The 18,243-nt window shown below is 45.5% G+C and overlaps 1 protein-coding gene across 2 annotated transcripts in view; it reads right to left on the bottom strand.

The window, feature by feature from the left end:
• Positions 1-18,243, bottom strand: part of LOC126236485 (uncharacterized protein KIAA0513) — a 273,756-nt gene that overhangs the window by 196,412 nt on the left and 59,101 nt on the right. The gene's annotated exons all lie outside the window — the stretch shown is intronic.

Below are 18,243 nucleotides of genomic sequence, written 5' to 3'. Positions count from 1 at the left end.
GGGATGGCCTGTACCTCGCGTGGTACTACTCTTCCGGTCGACACGGAGCCAACGTCTTGCTGCATCAATAAACTCTCCTTCATGCACGTACTGCTACCCACGGGTGCATCCTTTATTGGGCCAAACAGACGGAAGTCGGAAGGTACGTGACACGGGCTGTAGGGTAGATGAGAGAGGACAATCCAATGAAGTTTTGTGAGTTTCCCTCGGGTGCGCCGATTTACGGAGAAGATGATGATGATTATGAGTTGGGTTGAGGGGGCGCTCGACATCACGGTCATCAGCGCCCTGACGAAAAATCAATAGGAAATCTCTTGCGTGGGGACGAAGGCTGTCCCCACATGCAGAGCGATTTATAACGTACTAAAGTCTGCCGCCCTTCCCCACCAGTTTAGGGATGAGGCCTGATAGTTCACAAAATTTCACCACTCTGTTAACACTGGTATCGGTATCTGCGAGGACGGTAGTCAGATCTCTAGCGAGACCAAGGACAGTATACAGGACACACGTAGCCACAATATGCTGAACTGAAAGCGGCACGCCACAAACTTTACAGAAAAGGCGGATCCTCCCCCCAGAGGAGAAAGCTACGTGTGAAAGGGCTAAGCCCGATGCGCAGTCTGATAAGCAGAGCCTCCTTCCAGCGGCGAGGCTGACACGAAGTCCGCCAAGAGTTTGTGGTCGGTTTGAGGGACCACAGTTTGTTGTCTGTCACCTGCAACCATTCAGTCTCCCATTGACGCATGACGCATCTGTCAGAAAATGAGATAATGGCATGCAACGGGATGGGACATTGATGGACAGCACCATCCCAACATGCTTTAAAAAAAAACAATGTTCAAATGTGTGTGAAATCTTATAGGACTTAACTGCTAAGGTCATCAGTCCCTAAGCTTACACACTACTTAACCTAAAGTATCATAAGGACAAACACACATACACCCATGTCCGAGGGAGGACTCGAACCTCCGCCGGACCAGCCGCACAGTCCATGACTGCAACGCCATAGACCACTCGGCTAATCCTGCTCGGCCCAACATGCTTCCTTGGCAGCTTTATCAGCCATGTCGTTACCCTGTATCCCAACGTGGCCAGGTACGCAGCAAAAGATCACCTCCTTGCCACGGCGTTGGAGCCGCTGTAAGCAGTCATGGAGGAGCTGAATCAGTGGGTCTACCGGATACATTTGGTGAAGCGCTTGCAGTGCACTAAGACAGTCGGAACAGACAAGAAAACTCGTACGCTGATGTCTGTGAACCCTCTCTAGGGCCATTAGAATGCCATATAACTCCGCATCGTAATTTGTAAATTGTTCTGGAAGATGCACTTTAAAAACCCTATCAGGGAAAACCACAGAACAACCGAGAACATTCCACTGCTGGTATCCTTCTGTATAAATAACGATAAAACGATGGTACATACTTAAAATAGACGAAAACAAAGTTGTAAAAACCATATCTGGAGTACAATTTTTCGGGTAGTGCGTCAAGCTTAAAATCACTTTTGGCCTCCGAAGACACCAAGGCGGCAGTGCGTTCCATCGCTGGGTGTGTATTTTCATGCCCGAGAGATCCAGATCCTTGAGGCAGGCCGTAGCACGTATACGAAATAGCTGGGTCGCGTGGGGCTGATTCCTGAATAGTCGTTCAAAGGCGGGTTGGATCATTGAACTAAATGCCAACGACTGAGGTGACGCTGAGATTTTCAGCGCTTGTCGAGCCAAAAGGATAAGTCTCTGAATCCAGAGTGGTAGTTCAGCAGCCTCTGCACGCATACTCTGAACTGGGCTGATCCGAAAGGCTCCAGTCGATATCTGAATGCCCACATGGTGGACACGGAAAAGAAGTTTGTTCGCAATTTTGTGGCGACGAACTAGGCGAAGTCGTTTCTTCAATTTCCTGAAGGTAGCACAATACACTTCAGAGTTGATCGTTGCATCGTGAGGCAGGACATGAAGCAGAATAACCCCTTCAGAGTCCCAGAAGACCTTCGTCATGACTTTACCGGCAGAGGTTCTGGCTTGGAACTTTTCTTTGGAGAGAGGTAGCTTGGCGCCTCTCTATGGATTGCGGATTCCTTTCCGGTTCGCAGTGATGAACCCATGCTTCCTCGCTTCTGACGATGTTCGACAAAAAATCGTCATGATCATTGTAACGCGCAATTTCAGTTCCGCACATGCGATCCTTCTTTGCTCTTTATCGTCTTCTGTTATCAGTTGAGTCACCAAGTGGGCACACACCTTTGAGTCCCTCAACTGGTGGACGATTGTGTTGACACTACCAGCAGAGGAATTCAGATGAGCAGCGACGCGTTTGGGTGTGCTCTGTGGATCACCTCGAATGAGTGTGTCAGTATGGGGACAAAGTATGTTCTGGTGCATTTTGTTAGTGCGGGTTGCCCATATAAGGTATGCCCCTGATAGGCAATCCGCACTAACAAAATGCACCAGAACATGCTTTGTCCCCCTACTTGTGTCTGCACACATTCAAGGAGTAGCAGCTGTGTGCAACGGGCCGGCACGCATGAGATCATACAGGTTTGTGTGACCTTGTTGCGATGATGACAGATGCGTCCGCTAACGACATACAATGCTTTTCTTCACCGCCAGTGGTCCTTTCACAATCTGCAAGTGCCTATGAATATCTGCAATGCTGTGGTTTTCCGGCAAAATGAACACAACGACGGCTCTCTGCTTGGAACACACCTCCATCACAGACGCCATATTCAAGGCTACGTATAGCGCCGCCACTTACTGGAACTTCACGAAACTATATCGGCTGAAGCGGAAATATTCCACGATGTCCAACAACAAATTCCATATTTTTTCAACCGAAATTGGTCGAGAGAAAAGAAAACTGTGTGTATTACTAATTCAATGCCCCTCGTACTTCCTACTGTAAGGGAAACATGTAACAAATTGAGTGCAGAATGTGATGAAACGCAGCCAAGCTGTGAACCGCAATACCCAGCTTCGGAAGTCCTATATTAGACGAACCATTATGATTTTTATTTCTTTACTTGCGAACGTGGCACTGTTTCGCAGTTGCTAAATATCTATGGGTACTGGACATACGTCCTAAGCTCTTGATCCCGCTCTCTGTACATCGACTCCTCACCCCTCTCTTTGTCCATCTCCTACTCCTCCCTCTCTCTCTGACCCTGAGCCTTGTTTATTGCTATTGCAAATTCAGATTCCGAAGTAGTATTCTAATCAAAAGCCGACAGGTCATAAATAAAACTTACCTGTTTTCTGTGAAAACCGGCTGCGAAGAAGAAAAAAAAACAGCACATTGTTATGTACGCAATTTTTGTTTAAAAAACGTACACTCCAAGACAAAAACAAAAAAAAAAAAACGACGCACGACGGAGGCATTATATGAATGGGACGGAAATCGGTAGATGTGATGCACAGGTAACGGCAAACAAATTATTACAATTTCAGAAAAATTGGTTGATTTATTCAAGAGAAAGACCTTCAAGACCTGAGCAAGTTAATAATGCATTCGTCCACCTCTGGCCCTTATGCAAGCAGTTAATCAAATTGGTTCAAATGGCTCTGAGCACTATGGGACTCAACTTCTGCGGTCATTAGTCCGCTAGAACTTAGAACTACTTAAACCTAACTAACCTAAGGACATCACACACATCCATGCCCGAGGCAGGATTCGAACCTGCGACCGTAGCGGTCTCGCGGTTCCAGACTGCAGCGCCTAGAACTGCACGGCTACTTCGGCCGGCAGCAGTTAATCGACTTCACATTTATTGATACAGTTGTTGAATGTCCTCCTGTTGGACATCGTCCCGAATTCCGTCCAATTGGCGCTTTAGACCGTCAGAATCCCGAGCTGGTTGGAGGACCTCGCCTATACTGCTCAGATGTTTTCAGTTGGGGAGAGAAATGGCGACTTTTCTGGCCAAGGTAAGGTTTGTCAAGCTTGGAGACAAGCATTAGAAACACTCACCATATGAAGGAGGGCATTATCTTGCTGAAATGAAAGCCCAGAATGGATTGCGGTCAAGGCAAGAAAACGGGGCGTAGAATATCGTCGACGCACCGCTGCACTGTAAGGGTGCCGATAACAACAAAAGGAGTCCTGCTATGAAATAAAATGGCACCCCAGATCATCACTCCTGGTTGTCGAGCCTTATGGCGGGCGAGAATGAGCCTCACTAAAGTAGAACTGTCTCCAGTGATGAGTGCCGCTTCAAACTGAGCCCCAATGACCAGCGAAGACACGTCTGGAGACGTCCTGGGCAGCGGCGGCATATCAGTCCGAATGTCACTGGCAATAGGGCCTGACAACCAGAATTGATGCTCTAGTATCCATTTTATTTCACAGCAGAACTCCTTCAGTTGTCATCCGCGGGATCCTTACAGCGTAGTGATACGAAGACGATATTCTATGCCTCGGTTTGTTGTCTTCCGGCAAGCCATCTCGACCTTACGTTTCACTAATATAATGACCACCGGCACACGACGAGAATTTCTGCTGCTTGTCTTCTTGCTTGCCAAAACCAACCTTGGCCACGAGGTCGTCGGATCACTCCCTGACTCAGAACACGTGGAACATTTGGCCAGGGCTCTCCAGACAACTAGGGATTTTCACGATCTGAAACGCTAATTGGGCCGGTCAGTGTGGCAGAGCAGTTCAGTCTGGAACCGCGCGACCGCTACGGTCTCGGGTTCGAATCCTGCCTCGGCCATGGATGTGGGATGTCCTTAGGTTTGTTAGGTTTAAGTAGTTCTGAGTTCTGAGTTCTGAGTTCTGAGTTCTGAGTTCTAGGGGACTGATGACCTCAGATGTAAAGTCCCATAGTGCTCAGAGCCATTTGAACCATTTTTGAACTACGATAATTGGACAGAATTTGGAGATCCAGCTACTCTATGAATCACTGCCATGCCGAACAACAGTTTGCTTAAGGACCAGAGTGGACCAAAGCGTTATTGGCCTTGGTCAGTTTGTGAAGCTGTTTTCCTTGAATAAATCATCCGATTTATGAAGTTGTAATCATTTATCTGTGTGTACATCACACCTACCGATTTCTGTCCAACTCAGGTAATGTACATATTTGTGGTGTGTCGTTTTTTTCTTCTTAGAGTTTGTATAATGAGAAAGAATATGTATCAGACAAACAGTGTCTCTAATGGGTCAAATGACCTGCGTGTCGTGGTTAAAACTGACTGCGAGGAAGGGAACAAAATTGCATGTTTTCTTTCTAGTAGTCCGATTTAAAAGAAAACCTGTAAAAATTCAGTTCAAATGAAAATCAATCGTAACAGCTTAGTTGCAATGAAAAGTAACAAAAACAGTTTGTCACACGAAATAATTCAGTCAAAACGAAAATAAATATAAATCTATGAAAATTCAGCTTAACAATGCAGTCGAAAACTCTAAATATTCTAAATGACAGCAGTTGTCAAGAAGCACGCCGTCAGCATGAGCAACGTTTATACTTTGTTCATCATCAGGATAAACCAGATGTAAACAAATACATACGCTATGATTGGTCAGCAGCCATAGCACAAGTACCCCGGGTTTGTCACGCTCTTGCAGGTAGGTCGTATGTACGTATTACATGTCTTATTTCTATGTTGTAGTAAATAAAACTTAAGATATTCTAATGCTTTAACATTTATCAAGATTTTTCTTAACCATACTTTAGCTATATAGGTTTTATTTCAAAAATCGTGTACAGTCTCAGTCTCTGTAGTATTGTGCTCTGATCGTCGCGCTGATAAAACGTACTGTGAAAATGGCTGCCGCTGCTAGCTGCTCCATAGTGAAACACGTGCGTTGAACACCGTTAAAAGGTGACAAGGAGCAGGCTGTCGTAATGTTTTTCACTGATTTCCAGAAAGAAAAAACTTCGAAGTTTTCTCAGTAGGTTTATTTACTAAAGTTAAGGGGGCTTTGAAAATCGAATATACAGCTGAATCGAATAATAATTCGGTACAATTCATGGATCTATGGTGCAAATTTCTCTTTGGTCTTTCTATTTTTCGTTCAGTTTGGAATACCCGAATCTTTAGAACGAAAAATTCGTCAGATATACGCTAATTAACACGTATCTAATCATCATTTTAACGAAAACATGCACGTCCTCTTCTTTCTAATAACATAGCCGACTGCACGTAAAATTACCTTAGCACTGTACTATGAACTGAACAGAACACAGCTGATCTGGAACCAAGTTAAGGGATCTGTCGCGAGAAATAACAAGGCATTTTAAGCTGCCAGACGTACTGGAACGAAGCTTTCGTCACACGTCACCGCCGAACGCTGGAGGGATACAGAATGGCACGTCATAAAAGGAGAAAATGTGGCGCTTGGATGGCTTCGTGGATTCTGCTATCAATATACTCGTTATCAATGTAGCACATGACTGCTGAAATATGTTTCTCGGATTCGAATATGGAAGAAATTCAAAGATAACAGAAGGTTGACTATAAATAATACGTTCAGTGGCTTCAATACTTAATTATACGGCGAAATCCCTGTAATAAGCATTTGCGTGACGCATATCGTGCGCAGAAAAGTTACCCCGAGTTTAATTTAGGAATTTTCATCACATCTTGTTTTTAATTACAATACTATGTTAGCTGAGAACGAATGGCTCTGAGCACTATGCGACTTAACTTCTAAGGTCATCAGTCACCTAGAACTAATTAAACCTAACTAACCTAAGAACATCACACACATCCATGCTCGAGGCAGGATTCGAACCTGCGACCGGAGTGGTCGCTCGGTTCCAGACTGTAGCGCCTAGAACCGCGCGGCCACTCTGGCCGGCAGCTAAGAACAAGAACATCCTAATGCTTTCCATCTGGTCTTCTAAGAAGCGTGCCGTATTGGAGTTTTGCCAAATATTATTTCATTCTCTTTAAAAATTAAATGACATTGTAAGCTTTATTGTCTTTGTGCACGTCTCTTTTTACGTCGAACTGAAACTGCCCATATCACTGCACTTTAGTCGGACCAGCTGGCTGAAATCTGCTGTCCAAGTTAAATGCGCCGGTAAAGCTGTTGCCCTGTATTATCGCTCAGTCGATGTGCACGCAACGCAGAGCATAAAACGTACCCCTGTTATAGTACATAACTGTACTCGAAGCAGCTTGGCTTCCACTTCACGTGAAACGAAATCCAGTGAGATTCCAGAAAACGCGGAAGAATACGTGGTGTAATGTTTACTTAAGGTTTATTGTTATGATGAACACAGTAGTATTTCATGTGTTGCTGTTACGTTCAACAGATGGCTCTCCAGTAGGTCGGTAAAAACACGCGCGTATTCGAATGCAATTTTGTGTAAAAATTTCAAACGAACTTTCGTAGGTTTAGGATTTAGAACAGATGAACATTTACATTTCTGTTTGTATAGATTTTGGTTTTCGGCAACTTCACTATTCAGCCACACAATATTTGGTACAAAATGGAAACATTAATTAGTAAACAAAAAATAAACACGTGTGGCATCGATAACTATTGAATATTAGGTCTCATATATAAACACGCAGACGTCCAACAGGTTGAGAGTGTTGTACTGTGGATGACTTTTCAGATCTTCGCCTCTAGTCAGCCACGTAATAAATCTTCAGTATATTTTCATACTCCATTTTGAAATGATAACATTCACCCTAAAGCTGCAGTCGTTTTCTGAAATTGTATTAGTACTCTGGAAAAGTACGTTTTTCCAAAATGTTAGATATGTTTTGTACCTAGGAACAAAGATTTTATTAAAATTTAAAAGTGTTCAGTCAAGAAAATCTTTTCAGTACGTACGTAGTAGTCTATGTGTTACATTATTACTCTACTAGAGACCAAAAATCAGTAAATGAAAACAGATTAAGAAGTAGTTATATCAAAAACCAGTTACAAGTTGAAAACATTTTGAAATAGAAGCTATTGACAACTAATAAAAATTTCCATTTTCAAGACAGGGAAAATTGTTTGGGAGAAGACCTTATTGTCTTTCAGCGCGCGAGATGGTGGACGACCGACGCAGTATGGCTTAGCCGTCCACATGTTATGTAACTAGTTTTAAAAATATATGGAATTTTTACTGACCGTAAAAGTCGGTAACTGAAGAATTAACAATATCCTCCAAACAAGCTTCATGTAATTATCATCCAGCACTTAAATACGTAGAATTCGTAGAATTTACAAACGTTGTATAAAACACAGCCTCATGTTCAAAATGGTTCAAATGGCTCTGAGCACTATGGGACTTAATATCTGTGGTCATCAGTCCCCTAGAACTTACAACTACTTAAACCTAACTAACCTAAGGACATCACACACATCCATGCCCGAGGCAGGATTCGAACCTGCGACCGTAGCAGTCGCGCGGTTCCGGACTGAGCGCCTAGAACCGCTAGACCACCGCGGCCGGCCAGCCTCACGTCTCACGACAACAAAAACAACAGAAAATGCCAGAAATTGCTTATTGCGGTGTCTAGTGTGCATTCCTTCACGTAATTCGAAAATCGGTCACTAGATTGAAACACCGACCTTTAAAACTTGTGTGTTCCTAGGTACACTTTCCTCCAAGAGCGCCTATACGATAATTAGTGGGGGCAAGGGGCAAAGTGTGGCACGGGGGGAGGGGTTGAAATATGTTTAATAGGCGAGGGGGTTGAAGTATTTTTAATACCTGTATTCTGGAAGACGAATGGCGACTTGTAAGTAGCCATAAAATAGTTTTTTAGTTTCGGCCCTATTAAAACCTGCGTAATACCCACTTTTAAATCATTCTTGAACGAAGAAAACCTGACTACACAATTTTTTTTCCTTTATCCTCAGAGCCAGAGTGGGGCGGCCCCCCTTGCTCCCGAGTATAGGGCCCTTGCTGGCCTCCACCTACAACACTCGTTTCTACAACATACACGCACGGAAAATACGACGGGGAGTTACCAAGTATTAATTATTAACTCGAAAAATAGAAAGGGTCCGCTCCGGTAACTGAATGGCCAGCGCGACGTAATGTCATGCCAAGGGGCCCGGGTTCGATTCCCGGCTGGGTCGGAGATTATCTCCACTCACGGACTGCGTGTTGTGTTGTCCTGATCATCATCATCTCACCCTCATCGACACCCAAGTCGCCGAAGTGGCGTCAACTCAAACGTTCTACCCGATGGGAGACCCTAGCCACACGACACGACAGGAAAGAGCGTAGTTTAAGAGGTTGCAGGCTAACGCTTTACTGATCTGTTGACGGTTGCTAGATATGACATTGTCGCTGCAGTAATCTCCTTTGTTACTAGTATGGCCACCATGATGCATCGCTGTTCGGTTTCTAGAGAGCGAGATAACCAATATTTTGAATATTTCTTTCAAAGAAACAGCACATAATGGCAGCAAAAAGCATACAACCAAAACTTTATATCCCTGGATCATGTGTTGCACTCAGTTATACAGAGTGTTACAAAAAGGTACGGCCAAACTTTCAGGAAACATTCCTCACACACAAAGAAAGAAAATATGTTATGTGGACATGTGTCCGGAAACGCTTACTTTCCATGTTAGAGCTCATTTTATTACTTCTCTTCAAATCACATTAATCATGGAATGGAAACACACAGCAATAGAACGTACCAGCGTGACTTCAAACACTTTGTTACAGGAAATGTTCAAAATGTCCTCCGTTAGCGAGGATACATGCATCCACCCTCCGTCGCATGGAATCCCTGATGCGCTGATGCAGCCCTGGGGAATGGCGTATTGTATCACAGCCGTCCACAATACGAGCACGAAGAGTCTCTACATTTGGTACCGGGGTTGCGTAGACAAGAGCTTTCAAACGCCCCCATAAATGAAAGTCAAGAGGGTTGAGGTCAGGAGAGCGTGGAGGCCATGGAATTGGTCCGCCTCTACCAATCCATCGGTCACCCAATCTGTTGTTGAGAAGCGTACGAACACTTCGACTGAAATGTGCAGGAGCTCCATCGTGCATGAACCACATGTTGTGTCGTACTTGTAAAGACACATGTTCTAGCAGCACAGATAGAGTATCCCGTATGAAATCATGATAACGTGCTCCATTGAGCGTAGGTGGAATAACATGGGGCCCAATCAGGACATCACCAACAATGCCTGCCCAAACGTTCACAGAAAATCTGTGTTGATGACGTGATTGCACAATTGCGTGCGGATTCTCGTCAGTCCACACATGTTGATTGTGAAAATTTACAATTTGATCACGTTGGAATGAAGTCTCATCCGTAAAGAGTACATTTGCACTGAAATGAGGATTGACACATTGTTGGATGTACTCGAGGAGGCCAATCAGCTGCTGATAGTACCTGCACAAGCTGTACATGGTACGGAAACAACTGGTTCTCCCGTAGCACTCTCCATACAGTGACGTGGTCAACGTTACCTTGTACAGCAGCAACTTCTCTGACGCTGACATTAGGGTTATCGTCAACTGCACGAAGAATTGCCTCGTCCATTGCAGGTGTCCTCGTCGTTCTAGGTCTTCCCAGTCGCGAGTCATAGGCTGAAATGTTCCGTGCTCCCTAAGACGCCGATCAATTGCTTCGAACGTCTTCCTGTCGGGACACCTTCGTTCTGGAAATCTGTCTCGATACAAACGTACCGCGCCACGGCTATTGCCCCGTGCTAATCCATACATCAAATGGGCATCTGCCAACTCCGCATTTGTAAACATTGCACTGACTGCAAAACCACGTTCGTGATGAACACTAATCTGTTGATGTTTCGTACTGATGTGCTTGATGCTAGTAGTGTAGAGCAATGAGTCCCATGCCAACACAAGCACCGAAGTCAACATTACCTTCCTTCAATTGGGCCAACTGGCGGTGAATCGAGGAAGTACAGTACATATTGACGAAACTAAAATGAGCTCTAACATGGAAATTAAGCGTTTCCGGACACATGTCCACATAACATCTTTTCTTTATTTGTGTGTGAGGAATGTTTCCTGAAAGTTTGGCCGTACCTTTTTGTTACACCCTGTATAAGGAGCACTCAAATGAACACGATCAGTCGCTGACGGAGCCAGAACCGCACCCAATCCTGCTCCTCTCTGTCCGATTGAAACTGATGTCAGTGCATGCCTTTCTTCGGGTCGCCAAAGATGTGAAAATTACACGGTGAAAGATCCGGTCTGCACGGAGGACGACGCAGACTTTTCCAATCACACCGCTAAAGCGTAGAGTAGTCTTCGTCCGATTGACAGTGTGGGGCGGGCGGTATCGAGCAACAGTATGATTCTGTCCCTCAGCATTTCTGAGAGTTTTGACTTTATTATGCAGTTTCTGACAAGTGCCTTCATAGCGCTGTCATTGATTGTGGTTCCACGCTTGAGGAACTAAACGAGCAGAGGGCCTCTGCAGCCGAAGAAGATTGTTATGCGACCTTACCGGAACTTCTGTGGACAGCTTTGGGTTTGTTTGCTTGGGGAGATGTGGGATGTTTCCACGTGGGCTTTGCAGTTTGCCCTCGGGCTCAAAATGGTGGCGATCTGAAGAAAGATATGCGGCCGACCGCGTTCTACGAAACATGGGGGGTTGGGGTTGTTGGGGGAGAAGACCAGACAGGTCATCGGTCTCATCGGATTAGGGAAGGACGGGGAAGGAAGTCAGCCGCGCCCTTTCAAAGGAACCATCCCGGCATTTGCCTGGAGTGATTTAGGGAAATCACGGAAAACCTAAATCAGGATGGCCGGACGCGGGATTGAACCGTCGTCCTCCCGAATGCGAGGCCATACGAAACAGGAATTGGTTGCCTCGTCTCCCAGTGGGATAAGTTCTTAACCTGTGTGGTGATCACTTTTGAATGGAACTATTCCATGGTCCCGTTGTGGCGGGTGTTCACATTCATTTGACTGCCCGGCATACATAACATTTTGGAAGATGTCGAGGTCTAGCACAAGCTCCGATTGAACTAGCATAGAAAGGAGCTCGGTTCTTCAGAATAACCACCCCGGCATTCAATGTGACTTACGAAAACCGCTGAAAATGTGTTGTTGGCAGGATATTTGAAATCTCTTTCTACCGAACGTGCGTGCAGTGTCGTAATCACTGAGGCACCAAATATCATGGTATCGAGAGGAGGTATCAAATTCGTAACAAACCTGCAGAAGAAGTTGACACAGTGAAATGCCAAAATTAGATTCTTAGGCAATGAAGTTGTGATAAACACAGGACGAGTGCAGCATACTCTTCCCAAATCAAGTCTATTAAATGGTGTTAGACGGGCAGTTAGCTAATAAGGTCGGCCAATCCAGAATGTAATCTATTACTTCGTGCTGCAACACAGCTATGGCTCTGAGCACTGTGGGACTTAACTTCTGAGGTCATCAGTCCGCTAGAACTTAGAACTACTTAAACCTAACTAACCTAAAGACATCACACACAACCGTGCCCGAGGCAGGATTCGAACCTGCGACCGTAGCGGTCGCTCGGTTCCAGACTGTAGCGCCTAGAACCACAAAGCCACTCCGGCCGGCATGCAACACAGCAGCAACGTCTAAACAATAACGAGGGTAACGGCGAGTTTTGTTGTCAAAGCAATGTCAGCTGTTTGGTGTCACAATATAGTCCAAGAGTAGGCCATTGCTCTAAATACTGTCATAGTGTGCTTGAGAGCTGTTTAAGGTCCAGTCAGCAAACGCCATGTTGAGTGTTTGTAGGTGACTCAAGTCAGCTGAGGTAAGCTTCGTTGGGCAATAACAAAAGGATGCATGCAGTTTTTATACATGGAATATGCGCCATTAGGAAATATTACCTGAGAACTGGTGCAGTACTATTACAACTGGAGAAAAAGCCGTTAAGGGAACTTTATAAAAATCTACTGTACAGCTACTTAGTAGCTTGCATCAATTTAATCCATCACCTGTACAGTCTCCTCCTGTTAGTGATAGTGAATTCTTTAACGCCGGCCGCGGTGGCCGTGCGGTTCTGGCGCTGCAGTCCGGAACCGCGGGACTGCTACGGTCGCAGGTTCGAATCCTGCCTCGGGCATGGGTGTGTGTGATGTCCTTAGGTTAGTTAGGTTTAAGTAGTTCTAAGTTCTAGGGGACTTATGACCTAAGATGTTGAGTCCCATAGTGCTCAGAGCCATTTGAACCATTTGAAATTCTTTAACGAAATCCTTCGTTAGGCATTGTTGTAGATGGTGAATATTTCATTTTCAACTCTAGTATTTAGATGCTGTGGTAGTTCTAAAGTTTCTTATTTACTCGTTCCTGACGCATCTATAGCTGTATGGAATCCACAAGTCTGTAACAATACTTCCGATCCCTCTAGTCCCCATAGATCACCAACACATGCAACCAAATACCACTAGAGTTCCACAAAAAATTTTTACTGGATTTTTCTTGGTAATTAGTCCCAAGAATTTTCTAGTAGTACCTAACATATAAATGAAATTTTAATCTCTCTATCGCTGTTGCTAGTGGCGTCTGGGTGGCGTACAGTCGTAATATATTTTAGGAGGGGCGTTAAACAAGTGATGCAACACTATTTTTTCTCGGCAAGTTTCAGTTCGAAAATTTGTTGCGGGACATCGTGGAATATTCCCACTTCAGCCACTATAGTTCTATGAAGGTCCAGTAGATGGCGGCGCTGTCCATAGCATAGAAAATTGCGTCTGTAAGGAAGGGCATTCCAAGCACAGAGCGTCATTGACGTTCCTTTAGCGGAAAGCCAGAGCATCGCAGATATTCGTAGGCGCCTGTAGAATGTCTACTGAGAAATGGCAGTGAAGAAAAGCACGGTGAGTCCTTGAACTAGGCGTCTGTCATCATCGTAACTATACTCATGCTCATAAATTAAGCATAATCGCAGAATGTGGTGCCACACAACGTGGTGCTAATAGCATAGGTACATAGGGAACACATACGACACAGATCTATAAGTCCACAGTATTAGTGATAAGTTGAGAAAACCGTCCCGAAACACATGTGTTACAAAACGCCACTGTTTCCTGCGCATGTAATCCGACATCAATATGGGATCTGATCACCATGCACACGTACACAGGACGCACAACGGGTTAGCATACTCTGGATCAGGTGGTCGAGCAGCTGCTGGGGTATAGCCTCCCATTCTTGCACCAGTGCCTGTCGGAGCTCCTGAAGTGTCCTAGGGATTTGAACACGTGCAGCGATACGTCGACCGAGAGCATCCCAGACGTGCTCGATGGGGTCCAGGTCTGGAGAACAGGCAGGCCACTCCACCCACCTGATATCTTCTGTTTCAAGGTACTGCTCCACGATGGCAGATCGGTGCGGCCGTGCGTCATCATCCACCTGGAGGAAGGTGGACCCACTGCACCCATGAAAAGGCGGACATACTGGTGCAAAATGACCTTCCGATACACCTGACCTGTTACAGTTCCTCTGTCAAAGACTTGCAGGGGTGTACGTGCACCAATCATAATCCCACCCCACACTATCAAACCACGACCTCCATACAGGTCCCTTTCAAGGACATAAGGGGTTGGTATCTGGTTCCTGGTTCACGACAGGTGAAAACCTGGCGAGAAACACTGTTCAGACTATACCTGGACCCGTCCGTGAACATAACCTGGAACCACTGTTCCAATGACCATGTACTGTGTTCGTGACACCAGGCTTTACGGGCTCTCTTGTGACCAGGGGTCAGTGGAATGCACCTTGCAGGTCTCCAGGCGAATAAACCATGTCTGTTCAGTCGTCTGCAGACAGTGTATCTGGAGACAACTGTTCCAGTGGCTGCACTAAGGTCCTGAGCGAGACTACCTCCGGGCACTGATGGTGAAATATCGGTCCTCTTGTGGTGGTGTACACTGTGGACGTCCCGTACTGTAGCACATGGACACGTTTCCTGTCTGCTGGAATCGTTGCCATAATCTTGAGATCACACATTGTGGCACACAGAGGGCCAGTGCTATGACCTGCTGTGTGTGACCAGCCTCCAGTCGCCCTAGTATTCTACACCCCGTAACGTCATCAATATGTGTTCCTTGAGTCATTTTCAACACAGTCACCATTACCACGTCTGGAAACGCCTGCACACTCACTCGCTGCACTGTACTCTGACTTGCAACAACACACCTCTGCGTATGTGGACTGCTGCCAGCGCCACCGTGCGACGACCACAGGTCAAATGCACCGCGTGGTGATACCCCGAGGTGATTTAAACCGGCCACCAGAGTGTTGTTTCACCATGCATCAGCATTATCCTTAATTTATGTGCATGAGTGTAGGTCGCGCAAACCTCTCCGATCTTAACGCGTGCCGGTCGGCTGCACACGCCTGTGACTCCTGAAATGTCGCAACTTGCAGACACTCTCATTCGAGGTGATCGACAGATCGCAATCCAGTACCTCGCTGCACAACTGGACGACTCGTTTCGTAGGGCTGACACACCCTTTCACCAGTTAGGGTACTCCTCGCTGCCTAACAGAAGATCATGAAGAGCAACGAAGGACCTTACAATTGTTTGTCGAACATCGTCACTGATTCCAGAATGAGATTTTCACTCTGCAGCGGAGTGTGCGCTGATATGAAACTTCCTGGCAGATTAAAACTGTGTGCCCGACCGAGACTCGAACTCGGGACCTATGCCTTTCGCGGGCAAGTGCTCTACCAACTGAGCTACCGAAGCACGACTCACGCCCGGTCCTCACAGCTTTACTTCTGCCAGTATCTCGTCTCCTACCTTCCAAACTTTACAGAAGCTCTCCTGATATGAAACTTCCTGGCAGATTAAAACTGTGTGCCCGACCGAGACTCGAACTCGGGACCTTTGCCTTTCGCGGGCAAGTGCTCTACCATTTGAGCTACCGAAGCACGACTCACGCCCGGTCCTCATATCAGCGCACACTCCGCTGCAGAGTGAAAATCTCATTCTGGAAACATCCCCTAGGCTGTGGCTAAGCCGTGTCTCCGCAATATCCTTTCTTTCACGAGTGCTGGTTCTGCAAGGTTCGCAGGAGAGCTTCTGTAAAGTTTGGAAGGTAGGAGACGAGATACTGGCAGAAGTAAAGCTGTGAGGACCGGGCGTGAGTCGTGCTTCGGTAGCTCAGTTGGTAGAGCACTTGCCCGCGAAAGGCAAAGGTCCCGAGTTCGAGTCTCGGTCGGGCACACAGTTTTAATCTGCCAGGAAGTTTCATCGTCACTGATGATGAAACATTGGTTCATCACTTCCAATCGGAAAGAAATGGTACCTGTTTTCTACTCATGGGGTGGCGTCAAACTACCCCTCCTCAGAAGATAAAAATCAAAGCCGCATCCTCAGCCGGTAATGTCATGGCGCCGGTCTTCTGGGACTCTAAAGAGGTGTTCCGTTTGATGTCCTCCTTCATGGTCCAACGATCAACTCTGAACTGTATTGTGTTACTTTCACGGAATGAAGAAACGACTTCACCGTGTTCGCCGCTATAAAAATGCTAACGAACGTCTCCATAACAACGCAAGACATCATACAACTCTGCGCACCGAGAGAATCTCACAAAACTTCAACGGACTGTTCTTTGTCATCCACCCTAGAGCCCGCATCTCGCACCTTCCGGCTTCCATCTGTTTGGCCCAATGAGGGATGCACTCCGCGGGAAGCAGCACGTGGATGATGCAGAGGTTACTGATGTAGCAGGACGCTGACTGCGACGTCGGCCATTAGAGTGGTACCATACGGGGTACAGGCCGTCCCAGTCAGGTGGCTAAGGCCGTGCACTGAACGGAGATCATGTTAAAAAATAGGGTTTTGCAGCCAAAAGAGTGTGGAATAATATGGTGTACTGGAATCCTAAATAAAACCTACCTGCTTCCCGAAAAAAAATGTGTTTCATTGCTTATTGATCGCCCCTCGTTATAAGCGAATGATTGCACACTAATTTAGGCTGTCTGAGGTAATATGTAATGGTCACGTACCAAGATATATCCAAAACTTTCCAGTTTACCATCAACATACACTTCTAGGATGAGTGAATAGTACACAGAAAACCATAAACTTGACCTGGGGAAACTGTTTGATGGTGATATCTCCATTACACTAGAGCGATGGCTCTGAAAAATATTACTCTTCAATACAGAAAACTAAAATAGCAGGTTTCCAATATTTTGAAATTAATGTATCTCCCCTTGCAACACTGTCTCTTGATATGAGGTGACAACTTCATCCCTGTAAATAAAAGGGTGCTTGTATGGTTAGCTGACGAATACTCATACTGAAATATGAAATAAAAACTTTTTTGCTTACTCTGTATTTAAGTTAGTTTGTTGTTTTAATAGCAAAAAGGTGCGTGTGTGTGTGTGTGTGTGTGTGTGTGTGTGTGTGTGTGAGAGAGAGAGAGAGAGAGAGAGAGAGAGCAGCTTATTCTCAGTTTTTTCTCAATAATAAAGTGTAGACAAATAGAGCCGATATTTTTAAAACAGAGATGATAAGACGGCGGGTTTGCGATATTTTTCAATTTATATGCTTGCTTCAAATGGCTCTGAGCACTATGAGACTTAACATCTGAGGTCATCAGTCCCCTAGAACGTAGAACTACTTAAACCTAACTAACCTAAGGACATCACACACATTAATGCCCGAGGCAGGATTCGAACCTGCGACCGTAGCGGTCGCGCGGTTCCAGACTGAAACGCCTACAACCGCTCAGCCACACCGGCCGGCCAATTAATATGCTTCCCTCTGCAAGATTGGCTCTTGCTCCTACGTGTCTACTTGAAGCCTATAAATAAAAGGGTGCAAATAACATTAGCTGACGAATTTTCGTAATGAAATATAAACTTTTGACTTGTTCTGTATTCAAGTTGAGATGTCGTTCTAGTCGTGTGTGTGTGTGTGTGTGTGTGTGTGTGTGTGTGTGTGTGTATGTGTATGTGAGTTTGTGTGTGCGCATGCATACGTGTGTGCGTCTGAGAAAGAGCAAGAGAGTACGTTATTTCTCGTGCGTCAATTTGACCTCATTAATAACGTGCCATATCGCTTCTGTATTATGATTTATGACCAAACGAAAGCTGTGTAGTAATAAATGGTCACTTCGTCTCGATATGTGATTTCCCTAAATCATTTAAGGCAAATGTCGGGATGATCCCTTTGAAATTGGCACGGCCGATTTCCTTCCCCATCCTTTTACAATCCAAGACCTTCTTGTCGATGGGACAATAAACCGCACTCTTCCTCTTTTCCTTTCTTGTTTCCTTCCCGTCTTGTCATCCAGATTCAGTTTTTCTGTGTCGCCCTAAATATCTTGAGCGCCACGGCCAAAAATTTCTGTCTATGTACTCATTATA

The sequence above is a fragment of the Schistocerca nitens genome, chromosome 2 (genome assembly GCF_023898315.1).
Source record: "Schistocerca nitens isolate TAMUIC-IGC-003100 chromosome 2, iqSchNite1.1, whole genome shotgun sequence".
Lineage (NCBI taxonomy): Eukaryota > Metazoa > Arthropoda > Insecta > Orthoptera > Acrididae > Schistocerca > Schistocerca nitens.
Note: the sequence above shows the minus strand (reverse complement) of the source record. Positions and strands in the feature narration are given on the sequence as shown.